This window comes from Acomys russatus, chromosome 13 (assembly GCF_903995435.1).
Source record: "Acomys russatus chromosome 13, mAcoRus1.1, whole genome shotgun sequence".
Lineage (NCBI taxonomy): Eukaryota > Metazoa > Chordata > Mammalia > Rodentia > Muridae > Acomys > Acomys russatus.
The window spans coordinates 30,715,644-30,729,538 of record NC_067149.1 but is presented as its reverse complement, the minus strand read 5'-3'; the positions used below and the strand labels follow the sequence as shown (position 1 = coordinate 30,729,538).

General features: G+C 40.9%; 1 protein-coding gene across 1 annotated transcript in view; it reads left to right on the top strand.

The window, feature by feature from the left end:
* The first annotated feature begins 224 nt into the window (after nt 1-224).
* Nucleotides 225-13,895, top strand: part of Cntn3 (contactin 3) — a 357,126-nt gene continuing 343,455 nt past the window's right edge. The window contains exon 1 of the mRNA XM_051155002.1: nt 225-271. The gene's annotated coding sequence lies outside the window, so the exon portion shown is untranslated. The remainder of the gene's footprint in view (nt 272-13,895) is intronic.

The following is a 13,895-nucleotide window of genomic DNA, read 5'->3' as shown; positions in this document are numbered from 1 at the left end:
GGAGCTGGAGCCTCAGCCCAAGCGGCGGAGGCTCAGGCAGCGCTCCTTCGGCGCCTGCAGCAGCCACAGCAGCCTGGCGCGCGGTGGCGCCGGCGGCGGCGGGCGGGAGGGCGCCGCGGGTCTGGCTAGAAACTACGCGGAATCTCGCAGAACAGCGCGGACGGGGGCGCTGCGGCGAAGGCGGCGGCTCTTACCAGCGTGCACGGCAGCCCCCCGGGCCAGGCGGCGGCGGCGCCGGCGGGGCGGGCGCCTTACAAGCTGGTGCATCTAGGTAGGTCGGGGTTGTCTGCTTGCTCACTGCAGCAGTGGCACCGGGTGAAACACCTGCCTGGGAAACTTTACCCACCGGCTTTAGGGCTCTACTTAGCTGCGAAGGAAAGTTTGTTTGCATGGGAGATGCACCTGCTGGTTCGAGAGTGAAAGATGCTTCATGGGGCCGCTTTGCTAAGGGACGTTTTGATCTCCATTCTGGAGGTGGGATGAGATTTGGGATGGGACGCCTTCTCTAGCTGAGGAGCTGGGGAAAAAAATGCAACCAATTCCCCTTGGCTTGTCTTAAGAGCAGCCAGTTTGACCAGTGAAAGTTGGAAAAAAAAGTTGAGAACCCTAGGGATGCTGAAAGAGAATCTCAGGGCATGGGATTGATTGAGATGCGTTTTCTGCCTGAAGCTGTGGTCCTGACTCCCAGATCTGAGCAAGGCAGGGTGTAGAATGTCTGTGAGCTCCTAAGTTTTCCAGGCTGCATTTTCTTTCCACTCAGAAATCGGCAGCCATAAGTAAGTGGAATCCCTTGTATATACTGTAGTTCTGGCGTCTTGAATTAAGAGCTGGTCCGGATCTATATAATCATATGTTCTCAGAAGCTCTGCAAAGCTCTCACCAGAATGCCCGAAGGAGAAATTCAAGAAGTACCAACCCGACACCCTGGTCAGGATCTCAGCACCTTCTAGATGGATTGTTCCGTACTTTTGACTGCATGAAATGCAAGTTTCTGGGATCTGCTTGTGCAGAGCTCTGCTCAGTGCTGGCTCACCAATCCCCACGTCCATCCCAGGATTGCGCTCCCTTACAGATTTACAAGTCAGTGCGCTCAGAGGAATGACTTAAAAACCAGTGGTGCTGGCTCTGGAGAGGACAGCAAACCTGTGTTCAGAAAGAGATGGGAGCAGATAGCCCTCGGAAAGAAAAGGGGCAGACAGTTTCCTAACCCCAACCCAATCTGTACATAGGCAGAGCTACAGAAAGAATCAGCCTGCGACATGTATAGTCGGGGAGGATGGCCATAAACCCTAGCTCTTATGGGGGAAGGGGGCAGGTCAACCCCAAAATAATTTTAAAATGATTAAGCAAGAATAACTTAACACACAGGCACAATGCAGGAGGATGTGGGCTGTCGTTTCTGTCTACCCCACCCCCACAACCCCCAAGATGAATATCACTCTAGCTGAGGAAAAAAAAAAAAAAAAAAAAAAAAAAAAGAGCTGATCTGTAAATAGATTAAAAACGGGAATTAATGAGAACACTGAGTCAGAGCCCCTCAGAGATTGAAAAGGGGGAGTGGCTGCCTTTCAAAGAGGTATTATATCTCAATAGCAAGTCAGACCTGTTACTTAGTTTTGCTGCACTGGCTGTGTTTACCAGTGCTAAAGCCAACCTGACTTTGGCTGCATCCTAGTGGGTGGTTTTAACCCTTTTTGTTGTTCCCCGTAACTAGGGAAGACCTTCATATTAAAATCCATATGATTTAGTGTGACATTTGTGGATTGCCTAATACGTGCATGTCACCGAGGGATAGGTTCCTGTAAATGTTCATGAAAGATATTTGTTGGGATTGTGCCCATGGGAAATGTAGAGATCTCTGTATGCACATACTCAGTGGAGTCAGCATCTCTGAATGCTTGCCCTGACCTGGGTAAGCATCAACAACACGTGGTTTGAAAGAGGGTCACTCCTGTCTATCAATCCGCTGGACACTTTCATCAGCTAATGGTGAAGTCCCATGAAAGCCTCCTTTCCTGCTGTGTGAAGGTGGGTAGTCGGGAACATAAAGGAGTTAATTGATTCAGGCAGTGGCCATCTCTGACAATGACATTCAGCTCCATATATGCTCCTGACTGTCCAGGTATAACAACTGTCTGCCTGAAGCTGTGAAGGCATTCAGTCCATTTCTCCAGAAGAATTTTAACTTTTAAATATCCTTCAGAACACGAGTGAACAGCCCATGTGTTTCTTAACATAGCAACAAAATATTTTAATAGGACCAAAGTGCCAAGCAATTTCAAGTAGAGCAAAGATTAGCTGCAGACAATAAACTGTAGCCTTTCAGCTGTTGATTTATCTTCAATTTTTTCCTCTGTCATATTTCATGTATGCCTAGTTATTATAAACTAATAGCCTCTCCACTCTGCTAGCAAAATATGCAGCTTTCCCATGTATAAATGCCCAGTTCCCTCTCACTCATTCAGCACACATCTTCTAGCTTTATTTTTACTACATAATTTAAGTGTCCAACTTGAAGTTCTCATTAACTTCTAATACATTTTGCAGAGAGACAGAGTATAGATCTAATTGGCCCATTCAGATGGCCAGATCTGGATATCACTGTGTTGTGTCAGCACCACAGAATAGAGACACTATGCCTGGGGGGTTTCCATGTTCTCTTACTTTTCAATCACCGTTGAGTGTTCATAGCAGTGAAAGAAGGTTACTTGTATGCACTGGGAGGTAGTGAGATGACAGGAGATTCTCTGTCACTGTGCTTATTTCCAGAAGTCTGTATGTAAGCTGTTTTATTTCTGCCATTTATTTTTTTCATTGAAAATGAACAACCCTAAGATACTTTAATATATACTGTGTGTATAATCATGACACATGAATGTAGTAACATTGTTAGCCTTGATGGATGATTCCTCTTATTGTGAATAGTAATAATGCCCTGGATAGCATCAAATTTGAAAATTAATGAGAATATGGAGTACCAGACAGTTAAAGAATTTCTTCGAAACTGAGGGTTGGTGATTTCCAGTTTCAGATCTAGAAGGAGCAATGGTATTAGTGGCTTCTGGCTAACACTGTCCCTCAACCCCAGCTCCCGTGTTTCTGGCTTACAATGTTCCCCCAACCCCAGCTCCTGTGTTTCTTTACTCAGTGGAAACATGTCTTGGAAAATTTGTTTCCATAGAAATTCACTCCCTGGCTTAAGCTTAGTATGCCAAGTTTCAATCTGTAGTACATTTTTATTTTCCTCCTTTTATGTACATGTTATAAACAAGAAATAAGAGTTGGTAATAGAAGTGCTGGCAGAACTTTATAGCATTTCAAACAGCTCTGCTACTTGGAATGTAAATGTTTGTAGAATCTTTACTGTGCAAGAAGCCACCTTGCAAAAAGTGAGGGAAAAAAGTCATCTGATGTATTAAGTAAGATAAGATAATTCAGAAGGTAGGCATATTCCTCATTGCAGACATGTTGGCATTTGGAAAAATAGATTATATCTGTTACAGCAATTCCACTGCGTTCTCTTAGGTGCTGTTAGAACTCAGATTGTAAATTTTCTATGCTTTAAAACAGGAGAACAGTTTTCTCCCGTTTATTTTCTAAGTCACTTGACTTTGATGATCTTTCAGCTGTTAAGACATGAGATCTGTGCAACATACCCACTTTGATTACATTACTGGTTAATGAGCCTGGCGGTGTAGTATTTTAGTAGAATAAAGAATTCCTAGGACTGTTACTTTACTTCAGATCTTCTTGCCTGGAGAAACTGGAACAACACTGTGCTTCATTCAAGTCCTTTGGTTTCTCTAATTGGCCCACCTTCTTCCATCTCCACCTGTATCTTCTACCCAGATCACCAGCTTAACTTCTCCCCCAGGGCCATTGCATCAGCTTCTCTGTCTCTTTTCAAACTGGGGCCTCCATATCATTCTACCTAGGTGTACATACATGCACACACAAATGTGTTAAGTCAGTACTCTTCTGTACCTAATGTTTAAATGCTTTCTGTTTGCACTCAAAATGAAGTAAAGACTATGAAACATCATCTGCAGAGCTATGTAGGCTTTAAGGACTTATCTAATGCTTTAAGGACTTATCTAATGCTTTGGGGGTGAGAGCATCCTGAATGGTTTTCAATTGTTCACTCTTCTTCACCACTTTCCAGGTTTTTTTTTTTTTTTTTTTTTTTTTTTTTTTTTTTTTATAGGGGAGTTCTTATTCATAAACACATGTATGTACTCAGGTATAGACGTATGGAGTTTTGGTTACTGATCAGCCCTTAGGTCACAGTTTTGGCACCATGGACTCACAAAGTGCCCTCTGGTTGTCTTTTGAATGTATGCTAGGAATGTTCTCTAGGGTCTTGGTGTTCATTTCCCCCACAGCATTTCTCATCACATGGAACTGTATGTTTCTTCGCCTGATTCCCAGTGAGCATCTTGTTAGTAGGTATTGTTTCTGTTCTATGTACTTCCTCTTATAGTATGTAACTCACATCAGTGCTTCACAAACCCACAAACGCTAAGATTTTGGGATGGCGAGTTTGCAGCCTATGGCTGAAGCACACCGCTGTGACCAAAGGTCTTCACCAGGTGGTCCACACTCAGCAGAAGTCCACCATCAATCTTTGTAGTCAGTGTTCTTCCGTCTCACCGATATCATATCTTAGGTCTCTTGCTCATCTACTATTTTGAACTCATTGTGTGCAAGTAGAGTTCATTATTTTCAGCTCAGCTTTGGTGATCCCTTCTCTCCCTGTTTCTTGTCATAGACATCTACCCGCGTGTCCTCACTATTCTGTTGAACTTGTTCTTGCAGCCAAACATTGCATCCTATGTTTCTGTGTTACTTTGCATTAGGCAAAGATCTAAACACTTCTTCTAACCTTTGTACCTGGCACCAAAATGCACCTGATTAAGAAGTAATCTCCAACACACCTTGTCTTGCCCCTGGTCTGTCTGATTCATGGACTGGTATTAAGGTATGAGTGCAAGCACGGGGGTCACTAGATACCTCCCAGCTGATATGAAAGAGTAAGGTGTTGTTGACATAGCTGCATGACTTCTTCCAGCTAATTCCACCCTGGACGTAGCCTTCAGGCTGCAAAGGAACATCTAAACTTTTCTCGAGACTTAAGTGCTTGTTGCTTCTTGTTCCTTTTGTGTGTCTAAAACATGTTCCTGTTTGCTGTGCTTAGGTCCCATCTCAACTCAAGTCAGCATGGTTTCTGCAGGAAAACCTTTGTTTCTAGTGTTACCTTTTGCCAGGTGATGCTGACTCATTTGGGCCCTGATTTCACCTGCTTCCCTGAAAAAAAAAAAAAAACAAAAAAAAACAAAAACAAAAACGAAAACAAAACTACGAAGACTTCTGCTTTTAGGCATTCTTTAATAGGACTTAGTTTTAAGGAAGATGGATTAGAATTTAGTATTGTAAAATTGTTTAATATCTGCCTTTTCTAAAACTCTGGAGCAATATATCCATATTTAGAATTCCTTAAATATCTATGTTATGAAAATCTACTCTCTTTAATTGGCATGGAGTCCTAATGTAGTGATGTGGGGGTTTCTTGAAGTCATTTGGGTGTATATTTGTAAGGTTGTTTTATTTATTTAGTTTTTGAGTAAAACTGGGTTCACAGGAAATGATACGATTAGAATTTAGAAAATCCTATGACAGCTGGGTGATAGTGTAACATGCTTTTTTTTTTTAATCTCAGCATCTGGAGGCAGAAACAGGTGGATCTCTGAGTTCAAGACCAGCTTGGTCTACAGACTGAATTCTAGGACAGCTGGAGCTACACAGAAAAACCTTGTCTCAAAAAACAATAACAACAACAACAAAAGCACACCCCATGAAAAAGGAAAGAAAGTCCTATTACAAATAGAATTTTCTTTAAAGGAAGAGTAAGCTATAGGTTCTAAGTCCTGGGTGTTTGTCTTGAAATAATAATGAACTGATTATAGCGGCTTGAAGTAACCCAAGAATCTCAAAATTCATCATTTTATTTTTGTAAAACATGAACATCTGCAATAAACAAGTAAATGACTGAATCACAACAAATCAAAAGCTCGCCTTGCTAAGCTGTAAACAATTATTTAGGAATGAGCAGAGGCTCTGTGGCTATCAGCTGCTTCACCGCTCACCCATTCAAGGGTGGTTCTGCAGCCTACAGAAAGGCTACAAGTCTCTCCTCACGCACCCCTGCACATCTGTGTGTACAGGTACATGTGTGTGCCTGTGCATGAGAGGCCAGAAGTCAGTTCAACATGAAAGATATTTTTTGACAGGTCATGTCTCACTGAACCTGGAACTCACAGATTCATAGAGAGACTGGCTCGCCAGGAAGCTCCAGGATCCTCATGGCAGTGATGGGTTTGTACACACATGCCTCTGTGGCTGGCTTTGTGTGACTGCTGAGACCCTAGCGCTTTGCCCACTGAGCTGTGTCTCCAGCTCTTGTTTTGTCCCTGCAGAAGCATGTTTTTGCCCTGCTGAGCTAACAGAGATTCTTCAGTCCCTATAAGACCTTCTGAAACATCTCTGGGGCATGGCTCCTCAATCTGTATTTTAACTTATCATTTAAAAATAATTGTAAGTGAAATGTAGCATGTATCAAAACACAAGTTGTTGATTTTTCAGTTAGCTTGCACACATGGTTGCTGTAAGTCAGACTATAGACATTATTCAGTTTTCACCATTTTAACAGCCTGGGCTCATGAGAGTATGTGCAGCACTCTGTCTCATGCACAGACTCTCATATATAAGATTTTGATTTAAAGAACAAATATCTCAAGAGATAGCATTTCCATGCTAGCAGTCACTGTTATATATTTTTGCAAATGTCTTCTAGGTTTGGAACAGTCTATTTCCATATATCTTCTCTGTGGAAATATTTCTGGTTCTGAAATTTCATGAATTCTCTCACCTTGAAGCTGCTGGGTGTAAGAGTAACCGTGGAAATGAAAAGTGCAAGAATTTTATCAACTTGGACATGATATTTGGGTGATTCTCTGGGGTCATCAGAGTGTGAATCTGTGTTGATTTCTCAAAATACGTTTGCAAAGTACTACAGGTAACAGACATTTGTTTACCCGATCAGATTCAGGTAGGTTTTTCACACGGCCAAAGCTAAAGTCAAACCGAATCTTCCTCTGCTTGTTCTTACAAGATTGCAGTCCATTTTTATTTCTTACATGGAAATAGGCACTCTCAAAAATAACATAGCACATTGCAGAAGATGGTAATGACACTTTTCAGGCAATTAAAATCAACCCGAACAATATAGCCAGTGATCTAATCTGATGTGTGTTGATCACTTGGCCTGGCCCCATCCCTGAATGTAAAGCAGTGAGTGGCTGATTACCGGGCCTCGGCCCTAACTCTGGTGAACATTTGAGAGCTGTGGAATACAGATAAGGCATATTTGTTTCAGAGTGGGGTGTGCATGACAACACGTCTTTCCCTCTTCCCTTCTTATCCCCTCTGACTATAGAAACATACATTTTTACGTATTAGACAATTTAAGTCATTTTCTCTGCTCCTCTCAGTGAATATTTGTTACGGCTCCTTTTTATTGTAAGTGCAGCTAAATGAAAGCTTTGTGCATAGCTGCATGGTTTTGAAACTTGAACACCAAAGATTCTCTTTTTCATCCCATTTAATAAAAATGTTCTCTTGTGCCATGTACAGATAAGCATGTTCATATTTAGTATTAATTCATTTGACGATTGTAACAGTTTTAACAGCATTTTCTTCTGTTCGGTCATTTTGATAGTGTTTAGTGGCATTATTGGTTTTGAAAATAACAGAACACTGAATATGAGAATTTTGTTATCTCGTAAAACCAATCACATATGGTGCGAGGTGCTTACAAGTAAAGTGTATATTTATATCTGATCAAAATTTTTGGTATATAAGGCTTGTCTCCTTCTAATTGTGCAGCATTATGATTGTTGCTGTGAGAGCTTTGAATCATATTTTCTGTCTTTTGTAGAAATTATTTTTGAGCTCTCTCTCCTGAGTCTTGATTTTTTTATTCTTAAAATCTTATAACATGATTATTTTCTTATTATTTTTCTCTGGTTCAGTGTTGGTCTTCTGATGCCTGCCATTTCATATACACATACTTATGCATATATACTTTTGCCCAAACAATGCATGAGCTAGAGATAAGAATGACTTAATGTTAACTCCGAATCATACATTTTCTAAGGTAAGACATATAGGCATTTGAAACATTCAGGCAGAAGAGATTGAAAGCAAATGGGTGACATTTTGGATCATTTCAGGATTCACACATTTCCATGATGTTTCAAGTGAGTCAATTCCCACTTCTAATTATTTTTCCTCCCCTTCAGCTGACTCTCCCCTTTCTTTTCATTTTTAGGTTTACTTACTTTAGGGTCAAATTTCAAATCATGCCTTCTGTACTGACACCCTAGAGGGTCAATTTTTTCACTTATCTCTTATTGAACATATTGCATATATTTGTTTTGCATGGCATTTTTGGTGGGGAAGAATATAAAGAAGCATGCATTCTGTAAACAATGGACCCTGTAACAGCTTGGTGGCAGACTGCTTGTAGGGGTAGGGCAGGGAAACCTTCCTTTGCTCATTGCATGGTGGAGTGTCTGAGTGGCCCCTTGTGAATTCTTCACCTTCAGGTCCTAAGAGCCAGGTAGTTTCTGTTCTCAGTAACTTCCTATTCTGAATCACCTTGTAAGTAGCCTTGAAAATCCTGTTGCAGTCTGTCACAGAGAGCAAATACCTAGAAATGTTAGATATTAGCATTAGGCCATCTACTCCAGCTGAATAGTCACATTACTCTGTAGCCTCAATATGGGCACAACCAGTAATCAGGGTGCTTTGCTGAGCACAGGTTGCATCTAGAATCAACAAAAAAATGTGTTTATTTAAATGACTAAGTTTTGGGGGCATATTTTAGACAGCAGCAATGTATACAAACATCTTATTTAAAAGTTTATAACTTTAAGTTTTCTTTAAAATCTGTGTATGTATAGCCCAAGGGGCATGTCCCATGAAAGTCTTTACTTACCAGGAAAGTGGGACAGAGGGGAAAACTTCCTATTCGGACTCTAAGTGAGAGAATCAAGGGAGAATGGAGAAATAGAAGGATCTAGAGGGTCCTAGAAACCTACAGGAAGAACGTTATGATGGGCAGATCTGGGCCCAGAGGTCCTGCTCAAACTATGGCACCAGCCAAGGACAATTCATGCAGCAACCTTCCAATCCCTACCCAGATCTAGCCAATGGACAGGACATTCTCCACAGTTGAGTGGAGAGTCGGGACTGACTTTCAAAGGAACTCTCCTGCCCCATATTTGACCATGTCCCCTGGATGGGGAGGCCTGGTGGCATTCAGAGGAAGGACAGCAGGCTACGAAGAGGAGACTTGATACCCTATGAGCATATACAGGGGGAGGTGCCCCTCAATCACAGTCATAGGGGAGGGCAGTAAGGGGAAAATGGGAGGAAGGGAGGAATGGGAGGATAGAAGGGATGGGATAACAATTGAAATATAATATGAATAAATTAATAAAATATATTTTTAAAATCTGTGTATTTATTAACAGCATGTTGATCTGAAAATGCACACATAGTAATAAATAAATTAAAGTAATTAGCATATATAGTAGGTTACAGATAGTTTGGTGGTAAGAATACTTAAAATCTAGTAACTTTTAAGTATACACTGGGCTGTTTTAAAACAGCTGCTATCTCCTAAAATATATTTCTTAAAGTCATTCTTCCTGTTGGATTGAAATTCTCTGTCTTCTGACCAATGTCTTCCCCACCTCTAGTCAGTGGATTGTAACCTCACTCTATTTCTATGAGTTTAACATTATTTAATACTACACAGAAGTGAGATCATGTGGACTTCACTTCCTGTGCTAGGCCTTTCTCACCTAACATAAATATCCTCCAATTTCACACATACTTTTGCAATGACATAATTTCCTTCACTTTAAGGCTGAATAGTGTGTGTGTGTGTATATGTGTGTGTGTGTGTATATGTGTGTGTGTGTGTGTGTGTGTGTGTGAGTGTGTGTGTGTGTGTGTGTGTGTGTTGCTGAACTTAGTCAGTCTTGATCATATTTTCATGAGATAACTGAGCTATAGACAGGACTAGTTTACTTTGCTCAAACTGAAGATAGGTCTGGCTAGGTTGTTTTCCCCTGTCTTGGGTCTATAGGTGAAGAAGTTCTCTGAGGAAAATTGTTCTCCTAACATTTACAAAGAAAAAAGTGCAAATGTATAAATCCTCTTATCTTGCTTGCCACTAGAATCCAATCACTTCTCACTCATTCTGTAGACCACAAAAAGAAATGTGACCAAACCCTAACTCAGTAATGAAGAATAATCTCTTTTTTTTTTTTTTTTTTTTTTGTGGGAAGAACTATAAAGACATGTGGCTAAGAAGGTAAACATAGGAAGGAATGAAGAATTTAGGCCAATAATGCAAACTGCCATGCCACTAAACCTCATGTCCATTAAGCATTATTAATGACCTCCTCAATTTAGTTGCCTTTCAAATTAAAGACAGGAAATGCAAAACGTTACATTGTTGCCCATGAATGAATTACTACTTTTTAATTGCTTCCTAAGTAAAGGGGACATAAGCAAGAACGAAAACACATGTTGAAAGCTCTTCTAGAGTATTTGGATCCAATTAGAACCGGCTTTTTTCTTTATCTTTTTGTATTAAATGATGTTTTGTTTAGCAGTAAAGTGCATAGTATTTAATATAGGCAAATTGTGTCTACCACTTTACAGTCTATATGCCTAGCTTTTTATGTGGGCGCTGAATTCAAGCTTTCATGCTTGTACACCTCAGCACTTGCTTTCCTTTTCTTTGTCCCACCTATATTCAGAATTTAGACCCTTTTAAAATAGCTTTCTTTACAGCTCTCACATTTGTGTCTACCTCTTTTGTTAGTTTTGTTTTGTTTTATTTGTTTGTTTGTTTGTTTGTTTGTTTTTATCCAGTCAGGGTTTCTCTGTGTAGCCTTGGGAGTACTGGACTCACTTTGGAGATCAGGCTGTCCTCAAACTCACAGAGAGCTATCTGCCTCTACCTCCCTGAGTGTGGGGATTACAGTCATGCGCCACCGTGCCCAGCTTGTGCCTATCTTTTTTAACACTCAGTTTTCTTCTTGGATTTCTTTAGCTGTTACTTTACCATACCCTGTGGTCTAGATTTGTTTATTCACTTGTTGGCATGCTTACTGTTCTAGAATGTTGGGAGAATATCATTCTCAACTGCCCTGTTTCTGGAGAAGATTGGCTTGGTTTGCTTTGGCTAATGCATTGTGAGCATCCCATATGGAGTCTCCTCCTGTTGTGGGTGCTTGGTTTCTTTTCTCATATAATGCTGTGGCTGGTGAAGCCAAGCTTGACACGGAATATCTGTGAGCCTGGGTCCTTAAGTGGCTGCCAGGAGCAGAAGCCTCCATCAATTTCTGGTGGCATGAAAACAAGAAAGACATGAATGCCATTTTTTTTCCTAGTCAAACAGATTCTTTAGGCTTCCAGTTCCCTTAACCCCAAGCTGTGCACTAGCATACATGGCCTCTCAGTGGCCTCCAGGTCACACACATCCCAGGATAGTCATGCACACCACACAACATGTTTATAGATGACATCACCACATAAAGTATTAAAACAATGGGAACTCCTGCTACAGTGTGCCACTGTTCATATCCCTTCAGCTAATATAAATATATTAGTCCCCCCCATCAACATCCTTGCCAAAAAAATCATTGTATCCTCTACTCTACCCAAAAGACAGTACCAGCATAAAACCAAGTCATAGCAGGGCTTGTGATTTAAAGAAATACTTTATCGTTTAAAAAGCTTGTTGAATTATTATGCAGATCTTTTTTTTTCCCCTACAGTAGATACAACTCCTGAAACAGCCCAGTTTTCTCCAGCTTTTGTTCAAACATCTTCATCCATGCCCCACCCCCCCCCCCCCCCCCGCAACCCCACTCATCGTATGTCTCAGCTATTGTAGAAGCTTCCATCTGGTTTCTTCTCCTTCATTGTACCTTCTGGGTTTTTTTGTTTGTTTGTTTTTTCCCAACGGTACTAGGGATTGAACTGTGAGTATTGTATACAGAAAGCAAGTGTGTCATCACCTGTGAGCCACAGACCAATTTCTCATGCTTTATTACCTTGAATATATTTCTATAACACATCTTGTGTTTGTCTTTTAAATATTAAATCCTTATAAAAACATCAAGGCCTTTATATCAGTCTTCAGATAAAGTCTAGATTGAGTGGTCTGGATGGTAAGGCTTCTATGATTTAAACCCCACCACCTTCTTTGGCCCCTTATCCTGTGGAACTGTTACCCGTAGTATCGGAATTTCACTAGCTTTTCCTGAACAGACTTCCATGTACACCTACTCACTGGGGCACAGTTTTACATATCTTTGGTCTCTCCCAGATTCTTTCACACTTGCCTAGCAGCCACCACTAGGATCTTCCCACTGACTGTACCATTTCAGATTAGATGGCACATCAGTACGCAAATGGTTCTTCCTTTCGTTACTACTCGCCACTCTCACTGCATGCCTGTTTCTCATGTTGAGCAGTATGGGGAGAGGAAACTTGGCTTTCCCTAGTGCCTGAGCTCAGGGAAGGTGCCTAGAAATAATGGACAGAGTCTAGTAAGACTAGAAGGAGATAGTTTAGCAGCTAAAGCACTTGCCACACAAGCATAATGACATTTGAGTCTGATTCCCTGAGTCCATCGTGGAGGGAGGGAATCAGCTCCTGAAAGGTGTAGTCTCGACCTTTGCATGTAGGCACTCAGAAGTATACACCTGGGTGGGTACTCACACGTAATGATACCAATAAATGAAACAAATATTAAAAATATTGAACAAATAAGATATAATTAACAAGTAACCCACCAAGTAGTCACAGTCTCTTCTGGTTTGGGATCTCTGAGCTCAGGGAATATTCAGCACCATTTCATGAGAGTCAGTTTTGTACTAAGTCCTGTGCTAACCATTCCATTGCCACCTTGTAACAAGTGAGTAGCATCAACAGTCTCCTTATGATGCTGTATTTCCTCAATATATTTACTTCTAGATTTTTAGAAATAGTTTCCTGAGTTTTTAAAACTGGTTATGATAGCAGTTGTGTTATCTTTACCTTTTACTTTGTCTATGTGCCAATTTTGCATCATAAAATTTTCCTGAGTACTGGTTACCTGTGCTAGGCACACTATGGTCTTAGTAAGCACTCCATACCCATTTCATGCATAAATAATCATGTATTAAGTGGTTTGTATCATAATGCTATATTACAGTATCATTATTTTGTCTAATTGGCTGATGCATGACATGAACATTAAGAAGTGCTTTTCTTTTATAGATGAATATGCTTTGCTGCAATGTGTTATATTGGTAGCTTCTCATTGCACACTGATCCTAAGAAGAAACTGAGCCCCTGAGATCTCCAATTCAAGTATGTTTGTCTCACGTGTCCCTCCAGAAGCCTTTTCCAGACACCCTGGCTGCCCCCACCTCTTCCCTCTATGGTAGAGAGAAAGGAGAAGAGAAAACAGTTAACCATATTAAAAGCATGTGTCCTTGGGAAAGACTAAATGAGTTAGGTTGCAAACCATTTCCTTCATGTTACTATTGTTTATCAGAGAGTGTATAGAAATGCTCGTGGTGGGAGCAAAAAGCCGGAAGCTTCTTTATGGAGAGAATGCTCTGCTCTCCCTAGGCTCTCTCCCTCCAGAACTCTGGCATGAGTCAGCAGGGCTTCCCTAGTCAGTATATGCTAAATATTATAAGTACTCAACTTGATGATGGTACTTGTGCTATTTATCTGCTGCTTGCTATTTGTTCTTATACTTT